Genomic DNA, 23098 nt, shown 5'->3' on the forward strand with positions numbered 1-23098 from the left:
AGCACAACTCAGGCCTTACACAATATCTTATAATTGATTCTAGAGAGAAACCCTACAAAAGCAAAGAATGTGGTAAAGTTTTACCTAGTCTTGAACACTCATTATACATAAGAGAATACTGAAGAGAAGCCCTACAATAAGGAATATGGCAATGTCATTAAAAAGTCCTCAAACCTGAACAAATTTAAGGAAATTGATATTGGAGAGAACCCCAGCAATTGTAGAAAAAAAATGTGGCAAAGCCTTTAACTGGTTCTCCATCCTTATTAATTTAAAAATTTTATACTGGAGAGAAACTCTACATACATAAAAAATGTGACAGAGCATTTAACCACACCTCAAACTTTTCTAAAAAAGAGAAATCATATTGGTGAGAAACTCTAGAAATGTGTTAAATGTGGCAAGGCCTTTAAATAGTAGTCACACATTTTGGTAGGTAAGATAATTTATACTGAAGAAAATTCCTACAAATATGAAGAATGTGGCAAAACTTTTAACAAATTTTCACATCTTATTGCACAGGAAAGCATTTATACTAGAGAAAAATTGTGCAAAGAATGTGAAAAGCCATTAATATCAGCACACATCTTACTCAGTATCATAAAGTTTATGCTTAATAAAAGCATTATAGGTTGGGAATGTTGGCTCATGCTTGTAATTCCAGCACTTTGGGAGGCCAAGGTTGGTGGATCATGAGGTCAGGAGTTCAAGACCAGCCTGGCCAACATGGTGAAACCCCATTTTAACTAAAAATACAAAAATTAGCCAGGCGTGGTGGCAGGCACCTGTAATCCCAGCTACTCGGGAGGCTGAGGCAGGAGAACTGCTTGAACCTGGGAGGCAGAGGTTGCAATGAACCTAGATAGGGCTGCTACACTGCAGCCTGGGTGACAGAGCAAGACTCCATCTCAAAAAAACCAAAAAAGCACTATAAATGTGATTACTGTAAAAAGACTTTTCAGAAAATGTAGACCTTTAAAGTAAAAACTGTTTATTCTGAAGACAAACATACAAACATAAAGAGGATTGTTGTACCTTTACTTGCATTATGGATTTTATTGTACACATTTTATTTAAAGGAAAAATCTGAAGCAGTTAAACTGGTGAAACAGACACCAGTTTATACTAAACATTTTTGCAGGTCTAGTAAACGGGGAAAATACATTTAATCAAAAATTGTCTATATAAACATTTGAGGATTCACAGTAAAAATAATAAAGGCACTGAAACTTCAGACATTACACTAAATCAGACTGTTGAGTGTAAGAGAGATCCAAAGCTAACACTATATATATTTTAAAGAAGTAGATTGTTTTCAGAGATTTATAATTACATTCAAGGTATGCTTTTTCTGTAAAACAAAATTAGATTTTCTGAAAAGCAAATAATAATGTAACTCAAGTGTCAGATTACTTCATGTTGATTCTTCCCATTGTGAAAGTATCTCGTCAATTGTTGCATCAGAGATATGAGAGATTGTTTTTTATCAATGTACATTTATGCAATAAAATGCAATAAATTTTAAAAATTTTTAAAGATTATGTGTGATCTTAATTTTTCATTAAACAAAGTTGTTTTTAATGTGTTAAAACTATTGTACTTTGAATGAAGTGTAAATTTACCATCAACATTAATGTGTCCCATTTTACTTAAGGTTCTAAGTGAACGATGGTAACAATATACTATTTGGTAATGTAGGGGAATGACATCTCTGGTAATCTCTTTTTTGCCAGTGTTTTTTGTTTGTTTGTTTTGAGATGGAGTCTTGCTCTGTTGCCCAGGCTGGAGTACAGTGGCATGATCTTGGCTCACTGCAACCTCCACCTCCTGGGTCCAAGCAATTCTCCTGCCTCAGCCTGCCAAGTAGCTGGGACTACAGGCATGCGCCACCACACCTGGCTAATTTTTGTATTTTTAGTAGAAACAGGGTTTCACCATGTTGGCCAAGCTGGTCTTGAACTCCTGACCTCAGGTGATCCACCCACCTTGGTGCCCTAAATTGCTGGAATTATAGGCGTGAGCCACTACACCTGGCCCTCTAGTGGTTTTAAACTGCAAATAAGTTGAATAATTTTGTTCTCATAGGTCAAATTTGTATTCTTTTTTACCTTATTTAGATTTTTTAAAATTTTTGTGGGTAGACAGTGTGGCATACACATGGCATATATGAGATATTTAAACACAGGCATACATTATTTAATTATCACAGCAGAGTAAATGAGGTATTCATCACCTCGAGCATGTATTTATCCTTTGTATTACAAGCAATCCCATTACAGAGTTTTAGTTATTTCAGTATGTGCAATTGAATTATTATTAACCACAGGGTCATTTTATGATCATAAAAGTTACATGAGTATAATTAATATGCATACATTTCTGAGTCTTGATTAAATAGTTATTGAAATTTATTTTATATTTTTTTTGTACATGTGGCCTCTCTGCTGACAAACCAAAACAGACTTTTAGTTTTTATTTACATAGAGTTACATATACAAATATATAACTCTAAAGATATATCAGCCAGGCACGGTGGCTCATGCCTGTAATCTCGGAATGCCATCTCTACTAAAAATACAAAAAATCAGCTGGGCGTGGTTGTGCATGCCTGTATTCCCAGCTACTAGGGAGGCTGAGGCAGGAGAATCGCTTGATCCTGGGATACAGAGGTTGCAGTGAGCGGAGATGCCACCACTGTGCTCCAGCCTGGATGACAGAGCAAGACACAGTTTAAAAAATTTTTTAAAAAGATATACCTTACACATAAGAAAGTTATGTAGCAAGTGAGTGTGTTTGTGTGTGAGTTTGTATGCATTTCAGAACTGAAGAACAATACTGAAACAAAAAAGATTATTTTAATAAGGTGGATAATTAACGAGAAACCTGGAAACCTCAGAGATTCTCCAAAAAAATCTATATTCTGTGCCTTGTATTGAATTTGTTACTGTAAAATCTTATCCCACCCAAATCTTATCTCAAATTGTAATCCCCATGTGTCAAGGGAGGGACTTGGTGGGAGGTGATTGGAACACGGGGATAATTTTCCTCCATGCTGTTTTTATGATAGTAATTGAGTTCTCAAAAGATCTGATGGCTTTATAAGTGGTGGTTTATTCTGCTCTCCCTCTCTCCTGCTGCCTAGTCAAGAAGGTACTTGCTTATCCTTTGCCTTCTACCATGATTGCAGGTTTCCTAGACCTCCCAAGCCATGCAGAATTGTGAGTAAGTTAAACCTCCTTTCTGTATAAATTACCCATTCTCTGGTAGTATCTTCATAGTAGCGTGAAAACAGACTAATACAGAAAATTAATCCTGGGAGTTTGGGGCACTGCTATAAAGATAATTGAAAATGTGGAAGTGACTTTGGATCTGGGTAATAGGCAGAGGTTGAAACAGTTTAGAGAGCTCAGAAAAAGATAGAAAAATGTGGGAAAGTTTGGAACTTCCTAGAGATTAGTTGAATGCTTTTGACCAAAATGCTAATAGTGATATGGATGATAAAGTCCTAGCTGAGGTGGTCTCAGATGGAGATGAGAAACTTCTGTTTAAAATGGAAGCAAAACATAACAGTTTGGAAAATTTGCAGCCTGACCATGAGGTAGAAAGTAAAAACCCATTTTTTGGAAAGAAATTAAAGCCACTGCAGAAATTTGCAAAAGCAAAAAGGAGCTCAATGTTAATAGCCAAGACAATGGGAAAAATGTCTTCAGGTCATGTCAAAGATGTGAGACAGGTTCTTCCATCACAGGCCAGGAGCCATAGGAGGAAACAATGGTTTCATGGTTGAGGCCCAGGGCCCCACTGTTCTATGAAGCCTCGGGACTTGGTGCCCTAATCCCAGCTGCTCCACATCCAGCTGTGGCTAAAAGGGGCCAAGGCACAGCTTGGGTTATTTCTTCAGAAAGTGCCATCCTCAAGCCTTGGTGTCTTCCATGCAGTGTTGGGCATGGGAGTGCACATAAGACAAGAGTTGAGCTCTAGGAACCTCAGCCTAGATTTCAGAGGATATATAAAAATGCCTGGATATTCAGGCAGAAGTCTTCTACAGGGGCAGAGCCCTCATAAAATACCTGTGATAGGACAATGCTAAAGGGAAATGTGGGGTTGGAGCCCTCACACAGAGCCCCCACTGAAGTTGCCTGCTGGAGTTGTGAGAAGGCCACTGTGCTCCAGACCCCAGAATGACAGATCCACCATGATCTTGCACTGTGCATCTGGAAAAGCCACAGGCACTCTATTCCAGTCCATGAAGGAGCTTCCAAAGGCCATGAGGGCCCACCCTTTGCATCAGCATGCCCCACATGTGAGACATGGAGTCAAATGAGAACATCTTAGAACTTTAAGAGTTACTGACTGCCCCGTTGAATTCAAACTTGCATGGGGCCTGTAGCTCCTCGGTTTTGGCCAATTTCTCCCATTTGAAATGGGAGAATTTATCTACAGCCTGTACCCCCACTGTATCTTGGAAGTTACTAACTTGCTTTTGATATACAGGCTTATAGGTAGCAGGGACTTGCCTTGTCTCAGATGAGACTTTGGACTTAGGCTTTTGGGTTAATGCTAACATGAGTTAAGACTTTGGGGGACTGTCGGGAAAGCATGTTTGGTTTTGAAATATAAAAAGGGCATGAGATTTGGAAGGGGCCAGGGGCAGAATGACACTCATGGTGTTCTCATGATAGTGAGTGAGTTCTCATGAGATCGGATGGTTTTATAAGTGGTAATTTTTCCTGCTCTCCTTCACCTAGTGAAAAGGATACCTGCTTCTCCTTCACCTTTTCCCATTATTGTAAGGTTCTTGAGGCCTCCCCAGCCACGCTGACCTGTGAGTCAAATTAATCTCTTTCCTTTATAATTTACTTAGTCTTTGGTGTGTCCTTATAGCAGTGTGAGAATGGACTAATAGACATGGTAACTTAATAACAAAAGTGTCATTATTATCCTCAATTTATAAAGAAAGAAACAGAGCCAGTGAGAGAAATAAATTCCTCACAACAGCAGAGCCAGTATTAAAACACAAGCAACTTTGACTCCAGAAATAATACTCTTGAAAACAACAATCAAAACACTTTCAAACAGAAAATAAGTTACCTTTAACATCCATTCTTAAAAATTTAACAAATATGAAAATAGATACATTTGTAATATATATGTATATGTGTGAATGTATATTATAAATAAGAAATATTCATATAAGCCAGAGAAATATAAATAACTTTAATGAATAAAATTGAAAAGCAGTTCAATTAATTATTGTTTGCAGATGATATGTTCATTTACTTAAAAAGACAACAAAAGCAACTGAAAGGCGATTTTAGAAGTCTATTCAGGTGGGTAGGCAAAATTCTCAGATGACCCTCAGGTTCCCACTTCCGTGCACACCTGCTGTGTAGTCCTTTTCTCCTGAGTGTCAGAAAATGTGTGACTGTGGTGAGACATTATTCGTGTAATAATGTTACTAATGTATTGGCTTCCTGTTTATCATAAGAGAGATTATCTTGATTAGACTAAACTTAATCAGAGGTGCTTTTAAGAGAAAGGGCACATCATAGAAGAACACCCCTGCTTCTTCTATGCCATAAGCTGTTTATGGTGGCCACATGGAAAGGGATATATTTGTATATTGTCTCCATTTCTGCCTTCAACCTGTTGATTTCAGTAAGGAAAATAGGAGGATCTCATGGCAGAGGAAAAAGAAGGGATCTCATTTATGCAAGAAATAATCACCCCTCATCTGGGACAGCTTAAGAAAAACGGACCAGAACATGATCACACAAATGGGAAATAAAGGCAACTTGGTTGAAAGGGCTCCCTGGCATTATGAAGCAATGTCTACACAGCTGAAGTAAATGATCAGCCTCTGGGATACCAATAGTCTACCAACAAGGCTGAATTCATTCCCATTCTGATTAAATTAGCATTTCTGCACCATTGTGGTAACTCCGTTTTACATAATTAATGACAAAAATACCTGTAGGGTGCGGTGGCTCACGCCTGTTATCCCAGCACTTTGGGAGGGTGAGGCAGGCGGATCACCAGAGATAGTGAGTTCGAGACCAGACTGATCAACATGGAGAAACCCCATCTCTACTAAAAATACAAAATTAGCTGGGAATGGCGGTGCATGCCTGTAATCCCTGCTATTCAAGAGGCTGAGGCAGGAGAATCCCTTGAACCCAGGAGGCGGAGGTTGTGGTGAGCCGAGATCACACCATTTCACTCCAGCCTGGGCAGCAATAGTGAAACTCCATCTCCGACCCCCCCGAAAAAAAAGGGGAAAAAATATGGAGACCAGTGAGTACTATCCTAGAATTGAATTTATCATGAAAAAGCATAGCCAATTATTTAATTTCAACATTGGAAAATGTTGAAAAATTGATGAATTTATAAATAATCTGACTAATTTTAGAGTATTCTACTATTCTGTAATACAATATTGAACTTTGATCACCTTAACATGAATATTTCTTGAATGCATAAATTATTATGTAGATAGTTTCTCTTCTACATCAACACAATAAGACAATTAGAGCAAACAATTAGAGAAAACATTTGAAATAAAATAAAAGCCATCAGATCCACATTTTTAAATGGCTTGGCATAATTGCCATGCTCTTTTAAAGAAGCAAAGACAAGAGTTTGGCTTAGACCAATTATTAAGTCCTTGACCTTTTGAAATCTAATATCCTGGCTAAAAAATTAGGAGGGAATGTTTTTTAGGTGGCTGCCTAGAGTATCCAAGGCAATATGAGAAGAATTTTGATAGTTAAGAAAATGCATGCTACATATACACATTACTCTTCTCTTATTTGCTTTCACATTGAAAGATTAGAAATTGCAAATCTAGTCCCTCAATTTAGGGTAAATTAACAAAATATTCGTGTTTTAGCTGAGCAAGTTATTGTATGAAACTTACGGGAAATAGGTGTCATTAGCTGCTAAAAACAAAATAGTGTGACTAGATTCAGTAACTATCTAGCCATGCAAATGAGAGACCAATTAGATTAAGATCCTAACAGGTGCATGTAGAAAGCATTTATGTGTAATGTTGTGATCCTCCCCCAAACACCTATTTCTGCCTCCTTACAGAGATACCAATTTTTCCTGAATGACTCAGTTTGAACACTGGGAACTGAGAATGCTCAGTGTTCAGAGTTGATTACTGGGAACATAGTTAACACATTTCTTCTGTATTATGAAGACATTTTATGAATCTTACTCTGCCTCAGAAAGGCTTTTTTTTTTTTTTCGAAGTTTCACTCTTGTTGCCCAGGCTGGAGTGCAATGGCAGGATCTCGGCTCAATTCAACCTCCGTCTCCAGGTTTAAGCCAGTCTCTTGCCTCAGCCTCCCGAGTAGCTGGGATTACAGACATGTGCCACCATGCCCAACTAATTTTGTATTTTTAGTAGAGACGGGGTTTCTCCATGTTGGCCAGGCTGGTCTCGAACTCCCGACCTCAGGTGATCCGCCCGCCTCAGCCTCCGAAAGTGCTGGGATTACAGGCGTGAGCCACTGCACCCAGCTCAGAAAGGTTTTTAGTAAGAGACTGTTCATGTATAACACTCTATCTGGATTCATGGAAATTTTCAATATGCCATTTAAGTCAGAGACACCGAAATGTCAACCAAAATTCATAAAACGTATTTGAATGAGATCAAGTATTTCTTAGCTGAGAATTTTATGTCATCAGTAAATTTAGAAGAAAATAATAAATGTGTTTACCTTGGACCATATAACAGTGTTTGTCACATGGGAACAATTCAGACAAGTGCTCTTCATCATTACTCTTAAAATAGCCATAGTACCACATCAGAAGGCATTGAAACAGTGAAGAAGGGTGATATAAATGGAATACTTACATGAAGTACAATTGTTAATAAAAAGTAGCATTTGATATTATACAACTATAGGTAAGACGATTAGTATGAGATAAAAATATTTTTACTTTAATTGACAGAATAACTTTATCCACAATATTTCGATTGCAAATAATTTTTTTGCTCTACATTTGCTGGTTTTCTATTTGCTATTACCTGAGCTCAATAGGAATCAACAAAATGAATCTTTATTTTGCCACAAGAATTGTATTCATGCATATGCTTAATTTGCTGAGAACATGTTAGCTTTCCATGAAAGATTTATAGTTTTATTGTGTCATGTTTTGCCGAGAAGTGGCTGTCCTGCCAGAAAACTGCTATTCTCAGCTCTGCCCACATTGACTCTGCTGAGCATAGTGACTAGAAGTGATGTGTGGATAAAAAGCACATGTGTCTTCTTTGCATCTTTTTTCATCTATTGGAGGAAGAAAGAGGAGAATGCAGATAGAAAATTTAGAAAAAAATCTAATCTCCGAATAATCATAAAGAAGTTTTCTTAACCAGAAATAAACCAAAGGGGATGGTGGTGTAAGCAGAAAATGTATTATATTGCTAAGCCTTTGAAATTTTAGGGTTTATTAGTATGATAATCTGCATTGCTTTTACAAACATACTCGTCTTTCAGTTTTAATTCTTCTAGATATGATTCAATTTCCTGATGAATCTGAACGGAGAGGAGAATAACTTATTTGTCAAAATTAAAGATGTGGGAAAAAATATGTTGACTAACATAAGATAGTTAAAAAGAGACAGACAAAACAGAAAGTAAAATGATGTTCTTCAGAAGCGGAAAAGAGAAGGAGAAGACAGTTTATTGAACATTAGATTGTACTTTTTAAAGATAAAATTATCTAGAGATCTGTTTCATATAATGTAAATATACTTAAAAGTACTAAACATATAGCTTAAGTATACAACTTTAAGATGTTTAAGATGATAATTTTATGTTTTTAATCACAAATATTTACATCTCTCATAAAATAGTTACATTTTTGAAAAATTACTTCAAGTAACAAGTGTTTTTCTCACACAATAACATAGATTCAAACAATAAATAGATGGTAATTTTAGACTGCCTGACTACTCATCAGACAATAAAACACTGACAACCACCTGAGAAAAGAAATAAGCAAGATAATAAACAAAATGGAGCAATATTTATACACGCAAATATTACATTAGTAACTTTTATAGGCAATAGAAATGTCTGACTTATGGGGCTGGGTGCGGCAGCTCACGCCTGTAATCCCAGCACTTTGGGAGGCTGAGGCAGGTGGATCACGAGGTCAGAAGTTCAAGACCAGCCTGGCCAGCATGGTGAAATCCCGTCTCTACTAAAAATACAAAAAAATTAGCCGGGCGTGGTGATGCGCATCTGCAGTCCCAGCTACTCGGGAGACTGACACAGGAGAAGAGCTTGAACCTGGGAGGCGAAGGTTGCAGTGAGCCCCTATCCTGCCACTGCACTCCAGCCTGGGTTACAGGGCAAGAGAAAGAAAGGAAAGAAAGAGAGAGAGAGAGAGAGGGGAAGGAAGGAAGGAAGAAGAAAGGAAGGAAGGAAAGAAGAAGGTTGCTGTGAGCCCTGATCCTGCCACTGCACTCCAGCCTGGGTTACACGGCAAGAGAAAGAAAGGAAAGAAAGAGAGAGAGAGAGAGGAAGGAAGGAAGGAAGGAAGGAAGGAAGGAAGGAAGGAAGGAAGGAAGGAAGGAAAAGAGAGAGGGAGGGAGGGAGGAAGGAAGGAAGGAAGGACGGACAGAAGGGAGAGAAAGGAAGGAAAGGAAAGAAAAGAAAGAAAGAAGGAAGGAAGGAAGAAGGAAAGAAGAAAGAAAAGAAAAGAAAAAAAGAAAAGAAAAGAAAAAAGAAAAGAAAGGAAAGAAAGAAAAAAGAAAGACATGAAGTCCTTGCCCATGCCTACGTCCTGAATGGTATTGCCTAGGTTTTCTTCTAGGGTTTTTATGGTTTTAGGTCTAATGTTTAAGTCTTTAATCCATCTTGAATTAATTTTTGTATAAGGTGTAAGGAAGGGATCCAGTTTCAGCTTTCTACATATGGCTAGCCAGTTTTCCCAGCACCATTTATTAAATAGAAAATCCTTTCCCCATTTCTTGTTTTTGTCAGGTTTGTCAAAGATCAGATGCTTGTAGATGTGTGGTATTATTTCTGAGGGCTCTATTCTGTTCCATTGGTCTATAGCTCTGTTTTGGTACCAGTAAAGAAAGAAAGAAAGAAAGAAAGAGAGGGCAGGGGGAGGGAGGGAGGAAGGGAGGGAGGAAGGAAGGGATCTCACTTATCCTTGTTCTTTAAAATTTGCTCCAAGTGAAACACAGCGATTTATATTTGATTAAAACACATTTTTGTTTTGTTTTGTTTTGAGACAGAGATTCACTCTTGTTGCCCAGGCTGGAGTGCAATGGTGTGATCTCGGCTCACCGCAACCTCCGCCTCCCAGGTTCAAGTGATTCTCCCGCCTCAGCCTCCCAAGTGGCTGGGATTACAGACATGTGCCACCACGCACAGCTAATTTTGTATTTTTAGTAGAGATGGGGTTTCTCCATGTTGATCAGGCTGGTCTCAAACTCCCGACCTCAGGTGATCCTTTTTCCTTGGCCTCCCAAAGTGCTTGGGTTACAGGCATAAGCCACCACTCCTGACCCTATTAAACACCACATCTTTATAAATAATACATAGTGAATAATTACCATCCAAATCATAAATGTAACATTAAAAACAAAAATACAATTAAATAATCCAAAGGAACCTATATGAAAAAAACATGCAGTAAAATGGAGTTAAAAACAAAAGTAAAACATGTTGACCTATAAAATACTGAATATTAGCATAGATGTATCAGAAAATAATTCTTTAAATAACTACAGTTTTCAAATGTGACTATGAAATTATGAAAATCTGGCATTTTTAATTATTGGCATGCAATGTATAGCAGTAAAACTTCACAAAAAATACATTAGAAGAATTAGTAAAAGTCTAATGAAAAAATGGAACCTTTAAATTAATAAGTATTTAAAAGATACTAGGTAAAGTTATTTATGTTATTAATATATTCTTGCTATTACACAAAATATAAGATCTATAATACAGCCATATGAACACAAGAAAATAATATTCCAAAGCAAAAACAATATAATTTTCTAGAATACTATTAAATTAATTATACATAAAATAAATATTAGAATTAAATTACATCATTATTTAGGTATAGGTGGAGAAAAATGAATAAAATACTAATGATACCTGTAAATGGGGGTGCATGAATTACTTTTAACTTAGGGATAAAAGCCACGAGACAAAAGTATTCAAAATACATATAGCTTAAATAATTTATTATGAGATACACAATATAAAAAATGTAAAGTGTGATATAAATCATATATTGAAGAGAATACAATTGCTGAGTCTTTCTATACATTGAAGTTGAATTGTTATTATCGTAAGCTAGACTGTTATAACTGAGACGTTTTAGGTAAGTCTCTTGGTAACTAAAAGAAAATTTGTAGTATACACACAAAAGAAAAAGGAATCAAGTGGCCAGGCGCGGTGGCTCACACCTGTAATCCCAGCACTTTAAGAGGCTGAGGCGGGTGGATCACCTGAGGTCGGGAGTTAGAGACCAGCCTGACCAACATGGAGAAAATTTGTCTCTACTAAAAATACAAAATTAGTCAGACGTGGTGGCACATGCCTGTAATCTCAGCTACTCGGGAGGCTAAGGCAGGAGAATCACTTGAACTTGGGAGGCAGGAGTTGAGTTGGTGCCATTGCACTCCAGCCTGGACAACAAGAACAAAACTCCATATGAAAAAAAAAAGAAAAAGAAAAAAAGAAATGGGAATCAAAGCATATAACAACAAAAGCAAAAAAAAAAAAAAAAAATCAAGAAAACACAAGAGAAGACAACATGAAAAGAAAAACAAAGACATTTTGTTGGTGCAGAAGTAATTGCGGTTTTTGCCATTAAAAGTAATGGCAAATCGATAATTTTTTAAATATCAAATAATTTAGTTATCTAATAAAAACAAATTGCTATGGTTTCAATCCCCCTTCAAAATTCATGTTGAAATTTAACTGCCATTGTTATAAAATTATAAAGTTAGACCTTTAAGAAGATATTAGGTTCTAAGGGATCTACTCTCATGAATAAATTAGTGTCACTATTTCCAGAGTGGGTTAGCTGGCCGGAAATTGGGTCTACTATAAAAGTAAGCTCTCTGGTGTCCACCTTCTGTCATCCTCATGCCTTTGGCCATTTTGTGATGTGGAAATCTGATTCTCATCAGATGTCAGTGGTGTGCTCTTGGACTTCCATAATCTAAAATTGTGAGCTAAGTAAACTTCTAATCTTTATAAAATACCAACTCTAAGGGCGGGTGCAGTGGCTCACGCCTGTAATCCCAGCACTTTGGGAGGTCAAGGCGGGCGGATCACCTGAGATCAGGAGTTTGAGACCAGCCTGGCCAACATGGCGAAACCCCGTCTCTACTAAAAATAAAAAATTTAGCTGGAGCCTGGTGGCAGGCACCTGTAATCCCAGCTACTCGAGAGGCTGAGGCAGGAGAATCTCTTGAACCTGGGAGTGGGAGGTTGCAGTGAACTGAGATCATGCCACTGCACTCCAGCCTGGGCAACAAGAGTGAAACTCCATCTCAAGGAAAAAAAAAGGGGTAAGTTTACCTCTACTTGATGAGCCAAGTCTCTACTCAGTGTGTGAAAAATAAATTCTTTTTTTTCAGCCACCCCAGACTTCTGGGAAAGGAGCCTGGAGCTGTGCCCAAGCATCCCAGCCTTTGCCCTCAATTGCAAACGGAGTGGAGTGTCTCTTAGCTCAGGAGTTTGTGCTACTCAAGAGTTTGCACAAACACAAAGCTGAGAAATACCGCTTGCTGAAAGGGGTGTAAAAGGCAAAGGACAAACCGGTTGTCCTCTGAAGTGAAGACATTTCTATTCTATGTTGGGCTATGATCTTGGAGGATGCAGGCAGGGAACGAGTTTTGCTGGTTTTTCAATGAAAGACCCCTTGTGGTAAGAGAGGCTCTTCTCTCTCTACCTAGTGAGTTACTTCGTCTCTTTGGTACCCAGTTTCCTCATGCTTAAAATTAGGGAGTGAAACCACACATCCCCTAAGATTCTTTCCTCTTAGCCGTTCTATGAGTTAATTAATGAGATTTGTTTTCCCATTAACATACATCCAAAAAGGCACTCAAGCTAGGTTTTCCGTATTTCCTGGAATCTTGTAACTGCCCCAGATGAAGTGGGCGTATTTGGAGGAGAAGCTCTTCCTTGCTTCCTTTCTAGAGACAAAATCTCTCCCTGTCGCCCAGGCTGGAGAGCAGTGGTGCAATCCTGTCTCACTGCAACCTCAAACTTCTGGCCTCAAGTGATCCTCCCATTACAGCCTCTGGAGTAGCTGGGACAACAGGCATACACCAACATGCCCAGCTAATTTTTAAAATTATTTTTGGGCTGGGCACCGTGGCTCAAACCTATAATCCCAGCACATTGGGAGGCCAAGGTAGGCAGAAAACCTGAGGTCAAGAGTTCGAGACCAGCCTGGCTAACATGGTGAAACTGGCTCTACTAAACATACAAAAAATTAGCCAGGCAGGGTGGCACAGGCCTGTAATCCCAGCTACTCAGGAGGCTGAGGCAAGAGAATCACTTGAACCCAGGAGGCAGAGGTTTCAGTGAGCCGAGATCACACCACTGAACTCCAGCCTGGGCAACAAGAGTGAAACTCTGTCTCAAAAAAAAAAAAAAAATTCCAAAAATAAAAATAAAATAAAATTATTTTGTAGGGACAGGGTCTCACTATGTTGCCCAGGCTGGTCTCAAACTCCTGGCCTCAAGTGACCCTTCTGCCTCAGCCTCCCAAAGTGCTGGGATTACAGGCATGAGACATTGTACCTGCCCTTCATTGCTTTTTACTAAGCTTAGTTACCTTCTTTTGAATATCTGTAGAATTCCAGTGGTTTTTTGTCTCTTGAGGCTAGAGTTGACTTCCATAAACAGTCATTTTGAGCCAGGTCTTTTGAATAAAGTGAGTGGCCAGAGATGATGCCACAACTTTGGCTAAAACAGTTTCCCAGAGAGCAGGCCGTGAACTCTAAAATGCTCTGTGCCGGTCACCAGGCCACAGTTCACTCTTCTTGCAAACTCAGAATTGCAAATTTAAAAAAAATTAAAATTTAATTAATCTATTGCTGGGCACAGTGGCTCATGCCTGTAATCCCAGCACTTTGGGAGGCTGAGGCAGGAGGATCACCTGAGGTCAAAAGTTCAAGACCAGATTGCCAATGTGGTGAAACCCTGTTTCTATGAAAAATACAAAAAAATTAGCCAGGCATGTTGGCACGTGCCTGTAGTCCCAGCTACTCAGGGGGCTGAGGCAGGAGAATCCCTTGAACTTTAATTAATTAATTTGTTTTTTAGATGGAGTCTCGCTCTGTCATACAGGCTGGAGTGCAGTGGTGTGATCTCGGCTCTCTGCAACATCTGCCTCCTGGGTTCAAGCAATTCTCCTGCCTCAGCCTCCCACATAGCTGGGATTACAGGCATGTGCCATCACATCCGGCTAAATTTTGTACATTTTTTTTTTTTGAGATGGAGTCTTGCTCTGTCACCCAGGCTGGAGTGCAGTGGCATGATCTCAGCTCACTGCAACCTCTGCCTCCCAGGTTCAAGCAATTCTCCTGACTCAGCCTCCTAAGTAGCTGGGATTACAGGCACTCACCACCACACCTGGCTAAGTTTGGTATTTTTAGTAGAGATGGGGTTTCACCATGTTGGCCAGGCTGGTCTTGAACTCCTGACCTCAGGTGATCCACCCACCTCGGCCTCCCAAAGTGCTGGGATTACAGGCGTGAGCCACGGCACCCGGCCTAATTTTGTACTTTTAGTAGATATGGGGTTTCACAATGTTGGCCAGGCTGGTCTCAAACTCCTGACCTCAAGTGATCTGCCTGCCTCAGCCTCCCAAAGTGCTGGGATTACAGGCATGAGCCACTGTGCCTGGCCAATTTTTTCTAATATCAAAGGAATCACCAGGGTCTTCTTCTTCTTTTGATTCATTTATTTTCTTGGTTCTGAAATTTTTTTTAAATATGGAATGCTTCATGAATTTGTGTGTCATCATTTCACAGGGACCATGCTCATCTTCTCCATGTCATGCCAATTTTAGCATGTGTGCTGCCGAAGTGAGCACTAGTTATTTATTTATTATTTATTTATTTTTGAGACAGGGTTTCACTGTGTCTTCCAGGCTGGAATAGAGTGGCATGATCATGGCTCACTGCAAACTTCACTTCCCAGGGCTCAAGTAGTCCTCCCACCAGGGCCTCCCGGTGTGTTGAGATTACAGGCATGAGCCACTGCGTCCAGCAAGAAATAAGACGGTTTAATTTATTGGTGTGAGCTGTCTCATTGGCTGTGCAGAGAGCTGCTGATGTAAGTGCATTCAGGGCCAGGATGAGAAGCCGTGATCCTTACGAGCTCCTCTGCACCTCCACCTTCTGGAAAAGGGCAGGGTCCCCACAGTCAGACTGTCTGCCGGCTCTCAGTGGGCCCTGACTCAATACCCTTCTGACTTGTCATTGTGGCTCCTGGCATGTGGCACTAAGCACTATTATTATGATTTTTTTGAGTCAGGGTCTCACTCTGTTGCCCAGGCTGGAGTGCAGTTATGCAATCTCAGCTCACTGCAGCCTCCACCTCCCAGGCTCAAGCGATCCTTCTGCCTCAGCCTCCCAAGTAGCTGGGATCACAGGAGCCCACCACCAGACTCGGCTAATTTTTGTATTATTATTATTATTATTATTTAGAGATACTGGGTATCCCTCTGTTGCCCAGGCTGGTCTTGAGCTCCTGGGCGATCCTCCCACCTCAGCCTCCCAAAGTGCTGAAATTATAAATGTCAGTCATCACAACCTGGACAGAGTTTTTTTAAAAACCAAACTGAGATTTTGTTTCAAAATTTAAACAAGATTTTAAAATGTTTAAATTAGGCCGGACGGGCCAGGCACAGTGGCTCATGCCTGTAATCCCAGCACTTTGGGAGGCTGAGGCGGGCAGATCACAAGGTCAGGAGATCGAGACCATCCTGGCTAACACGGTGTAACCCCATCTCTAAGAAAAATACAAAAAATTAGCCAGGCGTGGCAGCGTGTGCCTGTAGTCCCAGCTACTCAGGAGGCTGAGGCAGGAGGATGGTGCGAACCTGGGAGGCGGAGCTTGCAGTGAGTCAAGATCGCGCCACTGCACTCCAGCCTGGGTGACAGAGTGAGACTCTGTCTCAAAAATAATAATAATAATAAAATAAAATAAAAAATAAATTAGGCCAGGTGTAGTGGCTTATGCCTGTAATCCTAGCACTTTGGGAGGCCAAGGCGGGAAGATTACCTGAGGTCAGGAGTTCAAGACCAGCCTTGCCAGCATGGTGAAACCCTGTCTCTACTAAAAATACAAAATTTCTGGGCCAGGCATGGTGGCAAGCACCTGTAATCCCAGCACTTTGGGAGGCTGAGGTGGGTGGATCATGAAATCAGGAGTTTGAGACCAGCCTGGCCAACCTAGTGAAACCCCATCTCTACTAAAAATACAAAAAATTAGCTGGGCGTGCTAGTGGGAGCCTGTAATCCCAGCTACTTGAGAGGCTGAAGCATGAGAATCACTTGAACCCAGAAGGTGGAGGCTGCAGTGAGCTGAGATCGCACCACTGCACTCCAGCCTGGGCAACAGAGCGAGACTCCATCTAAAATAATAATAATAATAATAATTAATTAATTTTTTTTTTAGATGGAGTCTCGCTCTGTCATATAGGCTGGAGTGCAGTGGTGTGATCTTGGCTCCCGGGTTCAAGCAGTTCTCCTGCTTCGGCCTCCCACATAGCTGGGATTACAGGCATGTGCCATCACGGCTGGCTAATTTTTGTACTTTTTTTTTTTTTGAGATGGAGTCTTGCTCTGTCGCCCAGGCTGGAGTGCAGTGGCATCTCAGCTCACTGCAACCTCTGTCTCCCAGGTTCAAGCAATTCTCCTGACTCAGCCTCCCAAGTAGCTGGGATTACAGGCACTCACCACCACACCTGGCCAAGTTTTGTATTTTTAAGAGATGGGGTTTCACCATGTTGGCCAGGCTGGTCTTGAACTCCTGACCTCAGGTGATCCACCCACCTCGGCCTCCCAAAGTGCTGGGATTACAGGCGTGAGCCACCGCACCTGGCCTAATTTTTGTACTTTTAGTAGATACGGGGTTTCACAATGTTGGCCAGGCTGGTCTCAAACTGCTGACCTCAAGTGATCTGCCTGCCTCAGCCTCCCAAAGTGCTGGGATTACAGGCATGAGCCACTGTGCCTGGCTGATTTTTTCTAATATCAAAGGAATCACCAGGGTCTTCTCTTTCTTTTGATTCATTTATTTTCTTGGTTCTGAAATTTTTTTAAAATATGGAATGCTTCATGAATTTGTGTGTCATTCTTTCACAGGGACCATGCTCATCCCATGTCATGCCAATTTTAGTATGTGTGCTGCCGAAGTGAGCACTGGTTCGTTCGTTCTTTCTTTCTTTCTTTCTTTCTTTCTTTCTTTCTTTCTTTCTTTCTTTCTTTCTTTCTTTCTTTCTTCTTTCTTTCTTTCTTTCTTTTTCTTCTTTCTTTCTTCTTTCTTTCTTTCTTTCTTTCTTTCTTTCTTTCTTTCTTTCTTCCTTTCTTTCTTTCTTTCTTTTTCTCTTTCTTTCTTTTTGAGACAGGGTTTCACTGTGTCTTCCAGGCTGGAATAGAGTGGCATGATCATGGCTCACTGCAAACTTCACTTCCCAGGGCTCAAGTAGTCCTCCCACCAGGGCCTCCCAATGTGTTGAGATTACAGGCGTGAGCCACTGTGCCCAGCCTGGAATGTTTAACTGCTGACTTTGATGCCTGGTTTTGGTTGTACTAGACACTCCCACTACTTTTTTCTTTAAAAATTACTGGTTTGTTCAGCTCCTTAAAAGGATCTTCGGTGTTTTATATATCAAAATATGTGAGGCCAGGCATGGTGGCTCATGCTGGTAGTCCCATCCGTTTGGGAGGCCAAAGTAGGAGGATCACTCTAGGCCAAGAGTTTGAGACCAGACTGGCTAACAAAGTGAAACCCCCATCTCTACAGAAAAAAAAAAAAGTACCCTGGTAGGGTGGCACAAATCTGTAGTCCTAGCTACTTGGAAGGCTGAGGCAGAATTGCTTGAGCCCAGAAGTTTGAGGCTGCAGTGAGCTACGATCGTGCCACTGCACTCCAACTGGGATGACAGAGCGAGACTTAGCCTCAAAAGTAAATAAATAAAATCAAATAGATAATAGAATCTTCTGAGCTTTTCACCCTTTCCACAGGTTATAGGTGCCTGCAAGAAATAGTGAAGGTTACAGGTAGACATTTTTCATTGCAATGTAACTAGGATACCTTTTCTAACCATGTTCCTGTGCAGACATAGAATGAAAAGCCAGTCGGCTGGGGCTATAGCAGGAATGCAGGCATCGTGCAGATGGCTCTATTTGAAGGGCCTTTTTTTTTCTTTTCTTTTCTCTCTTTCTTTCTTTCTTTTTTTTTTTTTTTTTTTTGAGACGGAGTCTTGCTCTGTCATCCAGGCTGGAGTGCTGTGGTGTGATCTCAGCTCACTGCCACCTCTGCCTCCCAGGTTCAAGCGATTCTTATGTGTCAGCCTTCTGAGTAGCTGGGATTACAGGTTTGTGCCACCATGCCCAGCTAATTTTTGTATTTTTAGTAGAGATGGAGTTTCACCATTTGGCCAGGCTGGTCTTGAACTCCTGATCTCATGTGATCCTCCAACCTCAGCCTCCCAAAGTGCTGGGATCACAGGCATGAGCCACCGTTCCTGGCCGATACCCTCTTAAGTCTGGATTAAACCTGCTGGCTTGCTGGCTTGCTTCTTTTTTTTTTTTTTTTTTTTTTTATGAGAGAAGATTTGCTTTGTCCTCCAGGCTGGAGTGCAAGGTGCAATAGTTCACTGCAACCTCAACCTCCTGAGCTCAAGAGATCCTCCTGCCTCAGCCTCCTGAGTAACTGCGACCACAAGAACATGCCACCACTCCCACCTTATTTTCTGTAGAGGCAGGGTCTCACTATGTTGCCTAGGCTGGTCTTGAACTTCTGGCCTGAAATTATCTTCTCACTTCGGCCTTCCGAAGTGCTGAGATTACAGGTACGAGCCACTGCATCCAGCAAGAAATAAGGAGGTTTAATGTATTGGTGTGAGCTGTCCAGTTGGCTGTGCAGAGAGCTACTGATGTGAGTGGGTTCAGGGCCAGGGTGAGAAGCCGTGATCCTTAAAAGCTCCTCTGCACCTCCACCTTCTGGAAAAGGGCAGGGTCCCCAGTCAGACTCTCTGCTGGCTCTCAGTGGGCCCTGACTCAACACCCTTCTGAATGGTTGTCATTGTGGTTCCTGGCATGTGGCACTAAGCACTATTATTATTATTTTTGAGTCAGGGTCTCACTCTGTTGCCCAGGCTGGAGTGCAGTTGTGCAATCTTAGCTCACTGAAAACTTGACCTCCCAGGCTCAAGTGATCCTTCTGCCTCAGCCTCCCAAGTAGCTGGGATCACAGGAGCCCACCACCAGATTAGGCTAATTTTTGTATTATTATTAATATTTTTTAGAGATACTGGGTATCCCTATGTTGCCTAGGCTGGTCTTGAACTCCTGGGCAATCCTTCCACCTCAGTCTCCCAAAGTGCTGAAGTTACAAATGTCAGTCATCACAACCTGGACAGAGGTTTTTTAAAAACCAAATTGAGATTTTATTTCAAAATTTAAACAAGACTTTAAAATGTTTAAATTAGGCCGGGTGTAGTGGCTTATGCCTGTAATCCTACCACTTTGGGAGGCCGAGGCAGGAAGATTGCCTGAGATCAGGAGTTTGAGACCAGCCTGGCCAACATGGTGAAACCCTGTCTCTACTAAAAATACAAAATTTCTGGGCTGGGCATGGTGGCAAAAGCCTGTAATCCCAGCACTTTGGGAGGCTGAGGAGGGCGGATCAGAACTCAGGAGTTTGAGACCAGCCTGGCCAACATAGTGAAACCCCACCTCTACTAAAAATACAAAAAATTAGCTGGGCATGCTAGTGGGAGCCTGTAATCCCAGCTACTTCAGAGGCTGAGGCATGAGAATTGCTTGAACCAGAAGGTGGAGGTTGCAGTGAGCCAAGATCATGCCACTGCACTCCAGCCTGGATGACAGAGCAAGAGTCTCTTTCTCAAAAAAAAAAAAAAAAAAGAAAGAAAGAAAAAGAAAATTATGAAAATGGTCTCTTGAATATATGGCCACCTCCTGAAGAGGGAGTTGGTTAACGGCAGATCCTGGCAGGTGGGACAGGGTATCCTGGCAGGGCAGGAGCTGGGACTTCAGTGTATTCAGTGTCTGTACCACAATGGTGCCCTTTGTCACAAGTATCCATCTGCATCCACTGACTTATGTGGGAGAACCTGGGGAAAAACCAATGATATGGTTTGGTTGTGTCCCACCCAAATCTCATCATGAATTTTAGCTCCTGTAGTCCCCACGTGTTTGTGGCAGGGACCCAGTAGGAGGTAACTGAATCATGGGAGCAGGTTTTTCCTGTGCTGTTCTCATGATAGTGAATAAGTCTCGAGATATGATGGTTTTATAAAAGGGCAGTTCCCCTGCACACGCTTTCTTGCCTGCCACCCATGTAAGATGTGCCTTTGGTCTTCTTTTGCCTTCCATCACGATTGTGAGTCCTCCCCAGCCATGCCGCACAGTGAGTCCATTAAACCTCTTTTTAAATTACCCAGTCTCAGGTATGTCTTTATAAGCAGCATGAGAATTGAATGCATACAATAGTTTAAGTGGGTCCAGCCACCACTCCACAAGATGCAAGATTATAAACCATGGCAGCATCCACATGGTGCTAACTCAGTATATGTGCAGAGTATATGAGCTGTGGGGCTAATTATTTTAGGGACAAGGTCTTGCTCTGTGGCCCAGGCTAGAGTGCAGTGGTGTGATCAGAGCGCACTGCAGCCTCAAACTCCTGGACTGAAGCGATCCTCCCATCTCAGTCTCCAGAGTAGCTGGGACTACAGGCACATGCCAACATGCCACCATGCCCAGTTAATTTATTGTTATTAATTTTTGTAGAGACAGGGTCTACTATGTTGCCCAGGCTAGTCTCAAACTCCCAGCCTCAAGCGATCCTCCCACCTCGGCCTCTCCAAGTGCTGGGATTATAGGCAGGATCCACTCTGTCAGCTCCCCTTGCTTTTAGACAAGCCCAGACTTCTCTGCTTGACCCCAAGGTCATGCATCATCTGGCTCCCACTGATGTCTCCAATCGCTGGTTCTCTCACTCACTGTGCTCCAGCCACACTGGCCTGTCTGTTTCTCAAGCTGGTCAAGCTCTCTCCTTTTACATGCCCTTGTGCCTTTATTCCCTCCGTGTGGCTTACTCCATGCCCTGTCCCTTTTATGGCTGGTTCACTTGCTCTCTTGCTTCAGGTGTTTATTCAAATATCACTCCACAGGGAGACCTCTCACAGCAGAGGGTTGAGCAGAGTGTGCTAATTCGCTCATCAATATCACACAGAAGGCAGTGTGGAGCATGGGCTGGACAGAAAGTCCTTCCAGGGAAGGTTTTCCAAAGCGGGAGGGCAAAGTGAACGTGTGAGATTCTCCCACTCCTGAGCGGGAGGCTGTAGGCTGGCAGCCTGGCCCTTGCATGGGTCCCTGTTGATAGGCTCCTGGAGGACCTTATTTTCTCTCCACCCTGGGGATTCCCTAGGACATAAATTTCCTAGATAAGCCTAGGAAGGGATGAGTGGCCCAGCTATGTAATAAGGTATGCCTTGACCCCAGGAGGGGTGAGGTGGTCTGAATAATGGCTCCTCCAAATAGAGCCATGGCCTAATCCACAGAACTGGGGAATGTTACCTTGTATAACAAAAGGGACTCTGGGGATGTGCTTAAGTCAAGGACCTTGAGATGGGGAGATTATCCTGGAATATCCAGTGGGCTCCATGTCAACATAAGGGCTCTTAGAAGAGGGTGGCAGGTGAGTCAGAGTCAGAGCAGAGGTCATGTGATGATGAAAGTGGAGGTTGAAGAGGGAGGAAAGTGCTACAAACCTAGGAATGACGGTTCCCCTAGGATCTGGAGAAGTCAGGGAAACCGATTCTCCCCTTAGAGCTTCCAGAAGGAACAGGCCCTGCCAATCCCTCAACTGTAGCCCAGTGAGACTGACTACAGACTTCAGACTTCCAGGCCTATAAAATGACAGATGCGTGGGCTGTTAGGAACCAGGCCACACAGCGGGAGGTGAACAGTGGGCTAGTGAGCACAGTTTCATCTATATTTACAGCCGCTCTCCCTTGCTGGCATTACCACCTGAGCTCCGTCTCCTGTCAGATCACCTGTGGCATTAGATTCTCATAGGACTGTGAACCCTATTGTGAACTGAGCATGCGAGGGATCTAGGTTGCATGCTCTTTATGAGAGTCTAATGCCTGATGATCTGTCACTGTCTCCCATCACCCCCAGATGGGACCATCTAGTTGCAGGAAAATGAGCTCAGGGCTCCCATTGATTCTACATGATGGTGAGCTGTAGAATTATTTTCTTACATATTACAATGTAATAATGAGAGAAATAAAGTGCATGATAAATGTAATGCTGGCTGGGCACAGTGTCTCACATCTGTAATCCCAGCACTTTGAGAGGCTGAGGTGGGCGGATCACTTGAGATCATGAGTTTGAGACCAGCCTGGGCAATATGGCAAAACCCCATCCCTACAAAAATACAGAAAACACACACACACAAAAAAAGTAACGCCCTAGAATCATCCCAAAACCATCCACCCCCCCACCCACAATGGTCCATGGAAAAATTGTCTTCCACGAAACCAGTCCCTGGTGCCAAAAAGTTAGGGACTGCTGTTTTAAAGCCACTGTGTTCATGCTAAAGTGTTAAAGTAGTCCTGCAAAAGTAATCCATGTGGACAGGACCTGGGCTGTTTTCTCTTTTCCACCAGAGTTGGTTCTTTATCTTCCTTTCCTTCTTTACTCAAATCCAGGAAAAGTCAACCAGAGGCAACTGAGAACTTGTACTTGTCTGGTCTAACGACATCAGATTCAGGTAATGACGGCCAGCTCCACTGCTTAGGTACTGGCTGACGTAATCTTCCCTCCTCAGAACTT

General features: G+C 41.7%; 2 non-coding genes across 2 annotated transcripts; both read right to left on the reverse strand.

Moving 5' to 3' along the window:
* Positions 1-14989: 14989 nt before the first annotated feature.
* Positions 14990-15096, reverse strand: LOC115833626. Its single transcript, XR_004029012.1, has one exon. It is a non-coding gene; the product is annotated as a U6 spliceosomal RNA (small nuclear RNA).
* A 2233-nt stretch (positions 15097-17329) lies between these two features.
* Positions 17330-17432, reverse strand: LOC115833627. The gene has a single exon (XR_004029013.1). It is a non-coding gene; the product is annotated as a U6 spliceosomal RNA (small nuclear RNA).
* Between the last annotated feature and the right edge of the window lie 5666 nt (positions 17433-23098).

Source organism: Nomascus leucogenys, unplaced genomic scaffold (assembly GCF_006542625.1).
Source record: "Nomascus leucogenys isolate Asia unplaced genomic scaffold, Asia_NLE_v1 Super-Scaffold_349, whole genome shotgun sequence".
NCBI classification, from domain to species: domain Eukaryota; kingdom Metazoa; phylum Chordata; class Mammalia; order Primates; family Hylobatidae; genus Nomascus; species Nomascus leucogenys.